The sequence below is a fragment of the Salvia miltiorrhiza genome, chromosome 1, assembly GCF_028751815.1.
Source record: "Salvia miltiorrhiza cultivar Shanhuang (shh) chromosome 1, IMPLAD_Smil_shh, whole genome shotgun sequence".
NCBI classification, from domain to species: domain Eukaryota; kingdom Viridiplantae; phylum Streptophyta; class Magnoliopsida; order Lamiales; family Lamiaceae; genus Salvia; species Salvia miltiorrhiza.
The window spans coordinates 74,571,179-74,584,797 of record NC_080387.1 but is presented as its reverse complement, the minus strand read 5'-3'; the positions used below and the strand labels follow the sequence as shown (position 1 = coordinate 74,584,797).

Genomic DNA, 13,619 nt, shown 5'->3' with positions numbered 1-13,619 from the left:
TCCCTCTTGGCAGATGCTTTCACCTGTACACCTTGACTCCGAAGTGCCCTGAAAATCAAAGAAGGGAACGGCAACCCCGACAATTGAGAAGAAGCGGCAATTTGATCAAAGATAACCTGACCTAGATTAAATGGCAATCCTTCTCCAATGCAATAGAGAAGTATGCCATGCTGTTGTGTAACCACCGTGGAGTTGGTTGATGTTCACTAATATTTTCACCACGCCGCAAGTATACGGGTAATTGTAATATATGGAAGCAAGGTCGTATCCCACAAGGATTAGTAGTTCAATCTAGTGATTATCCTAATTCATTTTACTCGACTATTTAGACTAAACGATTGAGTGATTGGTTTGATTATCTAACTAAATACTTAACAAGTGCAAAGACAAATAAAAATCAAATAAGCAAAGTGGATAAATAAGATGATTAAGGCGATTTAGGGACTAGGCATCGATAATTAAGCAAAAGACTTCAATTATAGCTCAATATTAATCTTGACAATCCTAATTATCTAGAGTGATCTCCCAACTAGTTCTAGCCCCCTCCCGGACGACTAGAACGGTAGATTACGGGTCATAATTGCCGTCCCCGGTCAACTTCTAACCTATAACTCCCAAAAGCACACAAAGATCGACATACTCTCACCCAACTCTCAACCTCCCGGTTATCGAATTGATATGTTTCAAACACCTTATCTATTGCAATTATCCTCTCCCGATTCAAAGTACAAATTAGAAATGCATAGAATGTGGCCAACAATCCATACAAGAAATAAATCAAGGGTTTGAAAAGATAATGTGCAAATGAACAAACAAGATTTATATTGAGCATAAATAATCAATCCATTACAATAATCATCTAGCCTAATCCCCAAATCAAAGAAAAATTTAGCCTAACATGTTCAAACACAATAAATCAAAGTTAAAGGTGTACATAATGAAATAGAGAGTAAGAAATGACAAATCCTATTTATGAGCTTCTTCTTCCTTCTCTTCTCTTCAATGGTCTTCAATGGTAGATGGGTGTGTTGTTGGAGGCTAGGGTTTAGTGTGTGGAGTGTTGGGGAAGATGAGTGATGGAGAAGAAGAAGAATAATGAGAGAAAAAGGGGGAAAATGGGGTTTAAGGGCTCAAAAACGCGACTCCGCTCTTTTCCCGCGGTCACGGCCCGCGCCCGTGGTGCTCAAACGTGGGCGAAACCCAGGGAACCCGCGGTCCCGCCCCGCGGCCGCGGGTGGTGACCGTGGGTGGACCCGCGGTCCCAGCCCGCGGCCGCGGGTGGTGACCGCGGGACATCCCTGGACTTGAGCACTTAGCCCGCGGTCCCACCCCGCGGCCGCGGGTGGTGACCGCGGGCGATACATTCCCCACGACGCGTGACCGCGGCCGCGGCCTCTGTGCGCGGCTGACTTTGTCGGCCCCGTTCTCCCTCGTCCGAGCTCCGATTCGGGCGCCGTTCACGCTCATGGATTCCTCTCGAGACGTACTTCAATCCTATGCTCTCACAATTCTCCAATCAACTCTTGATTTGCCCTGAAAATACTCAAAAACTATACCAAGCAATCAAAACTTCATAAATACTAAATATTCGGGCACAAACAAGCATTCACAAGCAAAACATGAAGGGAAATGACAACAAAACATGTGGAATTGAGGTACGAAAACCATGTTTGTCAACCCCCCAAACTTAAAGTGTTGTTTGTCCCCAAACGACGAAGAGAAGAGAAATAAAAGTAAACAAACATGTAAGCATGAATTGGTGTCATTTCAAAGGCTTCAACAATTTTTTTTTTTTCACATGAGTATCACAAGTAGATGTGCATTTCAAGAAATCACAAGTGTCAAAGAGTTCAACATTAGAGCCTCCAAGCTTGAATCCTCACAAAGGTGGATGTTTCAATGGTGCACTCAACTCTCAAGTGTTTAGAATGGACGTGTTTGCACTCAACTTGAAACAATGCATGCAATCTACCATAAGCTTGCCATTTATCCTAACTCTTTATACTTCAATGTGTTATAAATAAAGATCAAAAAGGGCTTTCCTTGGGTTGTAATGAGGGTTCTTTGGTAAGGTGAGTAATTTTTAGGCAAAGTGACTCATCCCACGATCAAATAATCATAATGAACAAATCGACTTCACTATTTCTCTTATCAAACATAAACCACAATCCCTGCATTTCATCCTTAGTGATATCTATCATGGCCATGATTCAAAAGGCAAATCACTCCCCTTTATGCTCTTTTATTCACATTCATTTTCATTTCTTTTTCATTTTGAGCTCATAGGAGACTAGTGATTTTCACTTAATCAAAGCTTGATAAGCACTTTCAATCATTTCCCAAACTTTTCTTCATCAAAGCAACCACCAACACTCTAGGTTCTACCCCTTTATTATTGGTTATTCAAAGAAAGGCTACAAGGCACAAAAGGGGTAAACTAGGATCATATGAGAATTTGGACACAATTTGAGTTAAGTGGCTAACAAAGATGGCCTTAAATCACTTCAATATTAACAACACATCTACTTTTATTTTCAAGAGAGGACTCATGGCAAGTTCTAGAGATCAACACACATGCTCAAATGATTTACACTCAAGAATAAAATGAGATTGTAAATGTATGACAATCAAAGGCTCAATTCTCACAAGCTCATTTTCTTTTTCAAGTTCTTGGAGGTACAACATTTAGCTCACTTGTCACAAGTTCAAACTTTTCATGCATAATCCACAAGTGATACACACAATTTTTCCAAAAAACGATTCATATCATAAGCCCAATGACATTCAATCAGCATCACAAAGTTTGATACAATTATCCCAAGCAAAACAAAAAACAAAAATATCAACCCAACTAACTCTCAAGCTTTCATTTATTCAACAATAACAAAAACAAGACAACAATACTAAAACAAACAAAAACAAGTAAAGCTTAAGATAGATGAGACAACTAATCCATCTCTCCCCTCCCCCCAAACTTATTTCACACAAAGTGAAAATGAGTTTGGAAGAAAAGAGAAGGAGAAGTTGTCTCGGACTCACAAAAAAAACTAACATATAAAAAAAAAAAAAATAAACCATACAAAAATTAAAGGGTACCTTGTTGGGGTGCCTCCCAACTAGCGCTTAGTTTAACGTCATGAGCTAGACGTCTCCATGATGGTGTTATGGCTCGGGGGTGGTTCCAACGAACACTTCAACTTTTGGTTTCAAGGGCAAAAATGCCTTGATTCTTTCCTTCTCAACCACAAAGGTTCTTTCATCCTTCTTTCTCAATTCAATTGCTCCATTGTTGAAAACCTTGTTGATTTTGAAAGGACCCGTCCATTTTGATCTTGGCTTTTCCGGAGGTAGTGATTGACGGAAGGTGAGGAGAAGGACTTCATCATCGGGTGCAAACTCCCGTTTTTGCATCATTTCGTCATTAGCACTTGTTATCCTCTCCTTGTAGAGGCTTGACTTCTCAAATGCGTGATACTCATCTAACTCTTTGAGTTGGAGTACACGGTCTTGCCCCATTGGATGTATCTCATTCTCACCAAAGAATGCATACTTCAAGTGTGTGGGGAGAAGCTTCAACTCCAAGCCTTGGGCTTCCTCCTCTTTCCTTTCTCCCTTCAATTTTTCTTTCATGTTGATGCAAGGTTCAATCACTTGCATCAATTTGCATTCCTCCACTCTCATTCTTTCTTCCCCATCTTTGTGCTTGGGAGCTTTGTGGATTGAGAAGGTAACACTCTCATCATTCACTCTCAATGTGAGCTTGCCCTTTGCAACATCAATTAGAGCCCTCCCCGTCGCCAAGAATGGACGTCCAAGGATCAGAGGTACATCCTTGTCCTCAACCATATCCAACACCACAAAATCCACCGGAAAAATGAATTTGTCAACCCTCACCAAGACATCCTCCACTATCCCTTTTGGATATGAAACGGAACGGTCCGCCATTTGCAAATCAATCGTGGTTGGCTTAATGGTTCCTATTTCAAGCTTGTTGAAGATGGAGAGAGGCATCAAATTTATGCTTGCTCCCAAATCACACAAGGCCTTTCCAAAACGACCATTTCCAACATCACATGGGATAGTAAAGCTCCCGGGATCCTTGATCTTGATGGGTAGCTTCTTTTGAAGAATGGCACAACATTCTTCGGTGAGGTTGACCGTCTCAAATTCTTCTAATTTCTTCTTCTTGGATAGAACTTCCTTGAGAAATTTTGCATACTTGGGCATTTGTTGCAAAGCTTCAACAAGGGGGATGTTGATGTGTACTTTCCGAAATATCTCAAGGAATTTAGAGAACTCACTCTCCACATTTTTCTTTTGAAGTCTTTGAGGGAATGGAATTGGTGGGCAATAAGGTGGTGGTGCCTTGTACACATCTTTCTCCTTCTCCTTATCGCCTTGCATTTTTGAGGAAATGTTCTCATCATTGTTCTTGACTTCCGGAGGTATCTTGGACTCTTCAAGTATCTTCCCACTTCTTATAGTGATAGCCTTGCAATGTTCTTTTGGATTCACAACGGTGTTACTCGGAAATTGCCCCTTTTGATGTTGGTTGCTTAAGGATTCAGCAATTTGTCCCACTTTCATCTCAAGCATTTTCAATTGGGTTGCTTGAGCCTCTAACCTTTCGTCGGTTCTTGTCATGTGGGCTTGAGTGGCCGTCATGAATTTCATTAAGATCTCTTCAAGGTTGAGCTTCTTCTCTTCCTTGATCATGCCATCACTCACCGCAAATCCGGGCGGTGGTTGCAAGAAGTTATTGGGATTACCATAGGCAAGATTTGGGTGGCGATTTGTTTGAAATCCTTGATTGTATTGCCCTTGCCCTTGGCCTTGATAACCACCTTGATGTGAAGGCCGGAAATTCCCTTGGCCTCGGTTGTTGTTGTTGTTGATGTAGTTCACATCCTCGAAGCTAGTTTGTTCTTCAACCACGGGCTCTACCCTTGATATTGACATAGCATCAATCTTGTTATTCATGGCGGTCAATTGAGCTGTCAAAAGAGCTATCGGATCCGAGCTTGTTGTAGCCGCCACCTTCTTCAAAATAGTCCTCTCCCCCGGAAATTGGTAGCTATTGGCGGCCAAGTTTTCTATGATGTGGGTGGCCTCCTCGTGGCTCTTCTCCAACAATGCTCCATTGGCCGATGCATTCATGTCTCTTTGCATCTCACCACTACACCCGGTATAGAATGAGCAAATAATGGTGTTTTGATCCAAACCATGGTTGGGACACTTCCTTATCATCTCTTTGAATCTCTCCCAAGCTTCATAGAAGGTCTCTCCATCGAATTGATGAAATTGGACAATGTCCTTCTTCATCTTCATTGTCTTACTTGGAGGGAAGAACTTGATAAGGAACCTTTGAGCCATTTTCTCCCATGTAGTGATGGAACCAATCTCTAAAGATTGATACCATGTCTTGGCCATGCCCCTTAGTGAGAAGGGAAAGAGTCGGAGTCGAATGGCATCCTCCGGAACTCCATTTATCTTGATAGTATCGCATATCTCCAAGAAATTGCCGAGATGTCCATTCGGGTCATCTTGAGAAAGACCGGCGAATTGATTTTGTTGCACCATGTTGATGAGGGCCGGCTTGAGCTCAAAATTATTGGCATTGATTCTCGGGGCATGCACTCCCACTTGTTGGACCACGGGTTGGAACATATTGCTAATAGGTGGTGGTGGTGGTGCATTCCTTTGAGCCTCTTGCTCATTGATTTGCCCTTGCATGTCCTCCAATTGCCTTTGGAGTTGACGGATTAAATCGAAATTTTCCGCCATAGCTTCCTCCAACTCTCTATCTCTTCTTGTTCTTGCTTTGTTGTGTCGGCAAAAAGCTTCAACCTCAAGGTCTATAGGTATAAGAGGTGCACCTTTAGACCTTGTATTCATACACTACCTATCAACCAACAAGAACAAAGAGTCAAATCACAATCTTAAAATAGAAAACAAAAATTAAAGCAAGTAAAATGTCTAAAGTAGTTAAGCACAATGAAGCAAAATATCACAAGCAAAGAAACTAAACTAATCCCCGGCAACGGCGCCAAAAACTTGTTCACTAATATTTTCACCACGCCGCAAGTATACGGGTAATTGTAATATATGGAAGCAAGGTCGTATCCCACAAGGATTAGTAGTTCAATCTAGTGATTATCCTAATTCATTTTACTCGACTATTTAGACTAAACGATTGAGTGATTGGTTTGATTATCTAACTAAATACTTAACAAGTGCAAAGACAAATAAAAATCAAATAAGCAAAGTGGATAAATAAGATGATTAAGGCGATTTAGGGACTAGGCATCGATAATTAAGCAAAAGACTTCAATTATAGCTCAATATTAATCTTGACAATCCTAATTATCTAGAGTGATCTCCCAACTAGTTCTAGCCCCCTCCCGGACGACTAGAACGGTAGATTACGGGTCATAATTGCCGTCCCCGGTCAACTTCTAACCTATAACTCCCAAAAGCACACAAAGATCGACATACTCTCACCCAACTCTCAACCTCCCGGTTATCGAATTGATATGTTTCAAACACCTTATCTATTGCAATTATCCTCTCCCGATTCAAAGTACAAATTAGAAATGCATAGAATGTGGCCAACAATCCATACAAGAAATAAATCAAGGGTTTGAAAAGATAATGTGCAAATGAACAAACAAGATTTATATTGAGCATAAATAATCAATCCATTACAATAATCATCTAGCCTAATCCCCAAATCAAAGAGAAATTTAGCCTAACATGTTCAAACACAATAAATCAAAGTTAAAGGTGTACATAATGAAATAGAGAGTAAGAAATGACAAATCCTATTTATGAGCTTCTTCTTCCTTCTCTTCTCTTCAATGGTCTTCAATGGTAGATGGGTGTGTTGTTGGAGGCTAGGGTTTAGTGTGTGGAGTGTTGGGGAAGATGAGTGATGGAGAAGAAGAAGAATAATGAGAGAAAAAGGGGGAAAATGGGGTTTAAGGGCTCAAAAACGCGACTCCGCTCTTTTCCCGCGGTCACGGCCCGCGCCCGTGGTGCTCAAACGTGGGCGAAACCCAGGGAACCCGCGGTCCCGCCCCGCGGCCGCGGGTGGTGACCGTGGGTGGACCCGCGGTCCCAGCCCGCGGCCGCGGGTGGTGACCGCGGGACATCCCTGGACTTGAGCACTTAGCCCGCGGTCCCACCCCGCGGCCGCGGGTGGTGACCGCGGGCGATACATTCCCCACGACGCGTGACCGCGGCCGCGGCCTCTGTGCGCGGCTGACTTTGTCGGCCCCGTTCTCCCTCGTCCGAGCTCCGATTCGGGCGCCGTTCACGCTCATGGATTCCTCTCGAGACGTACTTCAATCCTATGCTCTCACAATTCTCCAATCAACTCTTGATTTGCCCTGAAAATACTCAAAAACTATACCAAGCAATCAAAACTTCATAAATACTAAATATTCGGGCACAAACAAGCATTCACAAGCAAAACATGAAGGGAAATGACAACAAAACATGTGGAATTGAGGTACGAAAACCATGTTTGTCAACCCCCCAAACTTAAAGTGTTGTTTGTCCCCAAACGACGAAGAGAAGAGAAATAAAAGTAAACAAACATGTAAGCATGAATTGGTGTCATTTCAAAGGCTTCAACAATTTTTTTTTTTTCACATGAGTATCACAAGTAGATGTGCATTTCAAGAAATCACAAGTGTCAAAGAGTTCAACATTAGAGCCTCCAAGCTTGAATCCTCACAAAGGTGGATGTTTCAATGGTGCACTCAACTCTCAAGTGTTTAGAATGGACGTGTTTGCACTCAACTTGAAACAATGCATGCAATCTACCATAAGCTTGCCATTTATCCTAACTCTTTATACTTCAATGTGTTATAAATAAAGATCAAAAAGGGCTTTCCTTGGGTTGTAATGAGGGTTCTTTGGTAAGGTGAGTAATTTTTAGGCAAAGTGACTCATCCCACGATCAAATAATCATAATGAACAAATCGACTTCACTATTTCTCTTATCAAACATAAACCACAATCCCTGCATTTCATCCTTAGTGATATCTATCATGGCCATGATTCAAAAGGCAAATCACTCCCCTTTATGCTCTTTTATTCACATTCATTTTCATTTCTTTTTCATTTTGAGCTCATAGGAGACTAGTGATTTTCACTTAATCAAAGCTTGATAAGCACTTTCAATCATTTCCCAAACTTTTCTTCATCAAAGCAACCACCAACACTCTAGGTTCTACCCCTTTATTATTGGTTATTCAAAGAAAGGCTACAAGGCACAAAAGGGGTAAACTAGGATCATATGAGAATTTGGACACAATTTGAGTTAAGTGGCTAACAAAGATGGCCTTAAATCACTTCAATATTAACAACACATCTACTTTTATTTTCAAGAGAGGACTCATGGCAAGTTCTAGAGATCAACACACATGCTCAAATGATTTACACTCAAGAATAAAATGAGATTGTAAATGTATGACAATCAAAGGCTCAATTCTCACAAGCTCATTTTCTTTTTCAAGTTCTTGGAGGTACAACATTTAGCTCACTTGTCACAAGTTCAAACTTTTCATGCATAATCCACAAGTGATACACACAATTTTTCCAAAAAACGATTCATATCATAAGCCCAATGACATTCAATCAGCATCACAAAGTTTGATACAATTATCCCAAGCAAAACAAAAAACAAAAATATCAACCCAACTAACTCTCAAGCTTTCATTTATTCAACAATAACAAAAACAAGACAACAATACTAAAACAAACAAAAACAAGTAAAGCTTAAGATAGATGAGACAACTAATCCATCTCTCCCCTCCCCCCAAACTTATTTCACACAAAGTGAAAATGAGTTTGGAAGAAAAGAGAAGGAGAAGTTGTCTCGGACTCACAAAAAAAACTAACATATAAAAAAAAAAAAAAATAAACCATACAAAAATTAAAGGGTACCTTGTTGGGGTGCCTCCCAACTAGCGCTTAGTTTAACGTCATGAGCTAGACGTCTCCATGATGGTGTTATGGCTCGGGGGTGGTTCCAACGAACACTTCAACTTTTGGTTTCAAGGGCAAAAATGCCTTGATTCTTTCCTTCTCAACCACAAAGGTTCTTTCATCCTTCTTTCTCAATTCAATTGCTCCATTGTTGAAAACCTTGTTGATTTTGAAAGGACCCGTCCATTTTGATCTTGGCTTTTCCGGAGGTAGTGATTGACGGAAGGTGAGGAGAAGGACTTCATCATCGGGTGCAAACTCCCGTTTTTGCATCATTTCGTCATTAGCACTTGTTATCCTCTCCTTGTAGAGGCTTGACTTCTCAAATGCGTGATACTCATCTAACTCTTTGAGTTGGAGTACACGGTCTTGCCCCATTGGATGTATCTCATTCTCACCAAAGAATGCATACTTCAAGTGTGTGGGGAGAAGCTTCAACTCCAAGCCTTGGGCTTCCTCCTCTTTCCTTTCTCCCTTCAATTTTTCTTTCATGTTGATGCAAGGTTCAATCACTTGCATCAATTTGCATTCCTCCACTCTCATTCTTTCTTCCCCATCTTTGTGCTTGGGAGCTTTGTGGATTGAGAAGGTAACACTCTCATCATTCACTCTCAATGTGAGCTTGCCCTTTGCAACATCAATTAGAGCCCTCCCCGTCGCCAAGAATGGACGTCCAAGGATCAGAGGTACATCCTTGTCCTCAACCATATCCAACACCACAAAATCCACCGGAAAAATGAATTTGTCAACCCTCACCAAGACATCCTCCACTATCCCTTTTGGATATGAAACGGAACGGTCCGCCATTTGCAAAGCAATCGTGGTTGGCTTAATGGTTCCTATTTCAAGCTTGTTGAAGATGGAGAGAGGCATCAAATTTATGCTTGCTCCCAAATCACACAAGGCCTTTCCAAAACGACCATTTCCAACATCACATGGGATAGTAAAGCTCCCGGGATCCTTGATCTTGATGGGTAGCTTCTTTTGAAGAATGGCACAACATTCTTCGGTGAGGTTGACCGTCTCAAATTCTTCTAATTTCTTCTTCTTGGATAGAACTTCCTTGAGAAATTTTGCATACTTGGGCATTTGTTGCAAAGCTTCAACAAGGGGGATGTTGATGTGTACTTTCCGAAATATCTCAAGGAATTTAGAGAACTCACTCTCCACATTTTTCTTTTGAAGTCTTTGAGGGAATGGAATTGGTGGGCAATAAGGTGGTGGTGCCTTGTACACATCTTTCTCCTTCTCCTTATCGCCTTGCATTTTTGAGGAAATGTTCTCATCATTGTTCTTGACTTCCGGAGGTATCTTGGACTCTTCAAGTATCTTCCCACTTCTTATAGTGATAGCCTTGCAATGTTCTTTTGGATTCACAACGGTGTTACTCGGAAATTGCCCCTTTTGATGTTGGTTGCTTAAGGATTCAGCAATTTGTCCCACTTTCATCTCAAGCATTTTCAATTGGGTTGCTTGAGCCTCTAACCTTTCGTCGGTTCTTGTCATGTGGGCTTGAGTGGCCGTCATGAATTTCATTAAGATCTCTTCAAGGTTGAGCTTCTTCTCTTCCTTGATCATGCCATCACTCACCGCAAATCCGGGCGGTGGTTGCAAGAAGTTATTGGGATTACCATAGGCAAGATTTGGGTGGCGATTTGTTTGAAATCCTTGATTGTATTGCCCTTGCCCTTGGCCTTGATAACCACCTTGATGTGAAGGCCGGAAATTCCCTTGGCCTCGGTTGTTGTTGTTGTTGATGTAGTTCACATCCTCGAAGCTAGTTTGTTCTTCAACCACGGGCTCTACCCTTGATATTGACATAGCATCAATCTTGTTATTCATGGCGGTCAATTGAGCTGTCAAAAGAGCTATCGGATCCGAGCTTGTTGTAGCCGCCACCTTCTTCAAAATAGTCCTCTCCCCCGGAAATTGGTAGCTATTGGCGGCCAAGTTTTCTATGATGTGGGTGGCCTCCTCGTGGCTCTTCTCCAACAATGCTCCATTGGCCGATGCATTCATGTCTCTTTGCATCTCACCACTACACCCGGTATAGAATGAGCAAATAATGGTGTTTTGATCCAAACCATGGTTGGGACACTTCCTTATCATCTCTTTGAATCTCTCCCAAGCTTCATAGAAGGTCTCTCCATCGAATTGATGAAATTGGACAATGTCCTTCTTCATCTTCATTGTCTTACTTGGAGGGAAGAACTTGATAAGGAACCTTTGAGCCATTTTCTCCCATGTAGTGATGGAACCAATCTCTAAAGATTGATACCATGTCTTGGCCATGCCCCTTAGTGAGAAGGGAAAGAGTCGGAGTCGAATGGCATCCTCCGGAACTCCATTTATCTTGATAGTATCGCATATCTCCAAGAAATTGCCGAGATGTCCATTCGGGTCATCTTGAGAAAGACCGGCGAATTGATTTTGTTGCACCATGTTGATGAGGGCCGGCTTGAGCTCAAAATTATTGGCATTGATTCTCGGGGCATGCACTCCCACTTGTTGGACCACGGGTTGGAACATATTGCTAATAGGTGGTGGTGGTGGTGCATTCCTTTGAGCCTCTTGCTCATTGATTTGCCCTTGCATGTCCTCCAATTGCCTTTGGAGTTGACGGATTAAATCGAAATTTTCCGCCATAGCTTCCTCCAACTCTCTATCTCTTCTTGTTCTTGCTTTGTTGTGTCGGCAAAAAGCTTCAACCTCAAGGTCTATAGGTATAAGAGGTGCACCTTTAGACCTTGTATTCATACACTACCTATCAACCAACAAGAACAAAGAGTCAAATCACAATCTTAAAATAGAAAACAAAAATTAAAGCAAGTAAAATGTCTAAAGTAGTTAAGCACAATGAAGCAAAATATCACAAGCAAAGAAACTAAACTAATCCCCGGCAACGGCGCCAAAAACTTGTTCACTAATATTTTCACCACGCCGCAAGTATACGGGTAATTGTAATATATGGAAGCAAGGTCGTATCCCACAAGGATTAGTAGTTCAATCTAGTGATTATCCTAATTCATTTTACTCGACTATTTAGACTAAACGATTGAGTGATTGGTTTGATTATCTAACTAAATACTTAACAAGTGCAAAGACAAATAAAAATCAAATAAGCAAAGTGGATAAATAAGATGATTAAGGCGATTTAGGGACTAGGCATCGATAATTAAGCAAAAGACTTCAATTATAGCTCAATATTAATCTTGACAATCCTAATTATCTAGAGTGATCTCCCAACTAGTTCTAGCCCCCTCCCGGACGACTAGAACGGTAGATTACGGGTCATAATTGCCGTCCCCGGTCAACTTCTAACCTATAACTCCCAAAAGCACACAAAGATCGACATACTCTCACCCAACTCTCAACCTCCCGGTTATCGAATTGATATGTTTCAAACACCTTATCTATTGCAATTATCCTCTCCCGATTCAAAGTACAAATTAGAAATGCATAGAATGTGGCCAACAATCCATACAAGAAATAAATCAAGGGTTTGAAAAGATAATGTGCAAATGAACAAACAAGATTTATATTGAGCATAAATAATCAATCCATTACAATAATCATCTAGCCTAATCCCCAAATCAAAGAGAAATTTAGCCTAACATGTTCAAACACAATAAATCAAAGTTAAAGGTGTACATAATGAAATAGAGAGTAAGAAATGACAAATCCTATTTATGAGCTTCTTCTTCCTTCTCTTCTCTTCAATGGTCTTCAATGGTAGATGGGTGTGTTGTTGGAGGCTAGGGTTTAGTGTGTGGAGTGTTGGGGAAGATGAGTGATGGAGAAGAAGAAGAATAATGAGAGAAAAAGGGGGAAAATGGGGTTTAAGGGCTCAAAAACGCGACTCCGCTCTTTTCCCGCGGTCACGGCCCGCGCCCGTGGTGCTCAAACGTGGGCGAAACCCAGGGAACCCGCGGTCCCGCCCCGCGGCCGCGGGTGGTGACCGTGGGTGGACCCGCGGTCCCAGCCCGCGGCCGCGGGTGGTGACCGCGGGACATCCCTGGACTTGAGCACTTAGCCCGCGGTCCCACCCCGCGGCCGCGGGTGGTGACCGCGGGCGATACATTCCCCACGACGCGTGACCGCGGCCGCGGCCTCTGTGCGCGGCTGACTTTGTCGGCCCCGTTCTCCCTCGTCCGAGCTCCGATTCGGGCGCCGTTCACGCTCATGGATTCCTCTCGAGACGTACTTCAATCCTATGCTCTCACAATTCTCCAATCAACTCTTGATTTGCCCTGAAAATACTCAAAAACTATACCAAGCAATCAAAACTTCATAAATACTAAATATTCGGGCACAAACAAGCATTCACAAGCAAAACATGAAGGGAAATGACAACAAAACATGTGGAATTGAGGTACGAAAACCATGTTTGTCAGTTGACACGATCCAGTTCATGGTCATGATTTTGAACAAGGCAGAATACAGATAGGACAAGGTGGATGATTTCATCGGCTTTAACCATTTCCGCACTTTCCCACCAGTGATGACTGAGGCCACTTTGTCCATGTTCTTTACTGCTGTGGGCTTCACATCCGGCGTGCCAAGAATTCCATTGATGACCGAAGGCGTCAAATTAAAGACCGTGTTTCTGTAAAAAGCTTTCCCGT

General features: G+C 42.0%; 2 non-coding genes across 2 annotated transcripts; both read left to right on the top strand.

The window, feature by feature from the left end:
* The first annotated feature begins 5,218 nt into the window (after positions 1-5,218).
* LOC131007375 (small nucleolar RNA R71) lies at positions 5,219-5,325 on the top strand. The gene has a single exon (XR_009096077.1). It is a non-coding gene; the product is annotated as a small nucleolar RNA R71 (small nucleolar RNA).
* A 5,749-nt stretch (positions 5,326-11,074) lies between these two features.
* Positions 11,075-11,181, top strand: LOC131007374 (small nucleolar RNA R71). The gene has a single exon (XR_009096076.1). It is a non-coding gene; the product is annotated as a small nucleolar RNA R71 (small nucleolar RNA).
* The last annotated feature ends 2,438 nt before the right edge of the window (positions 11,182-13,619 follow it).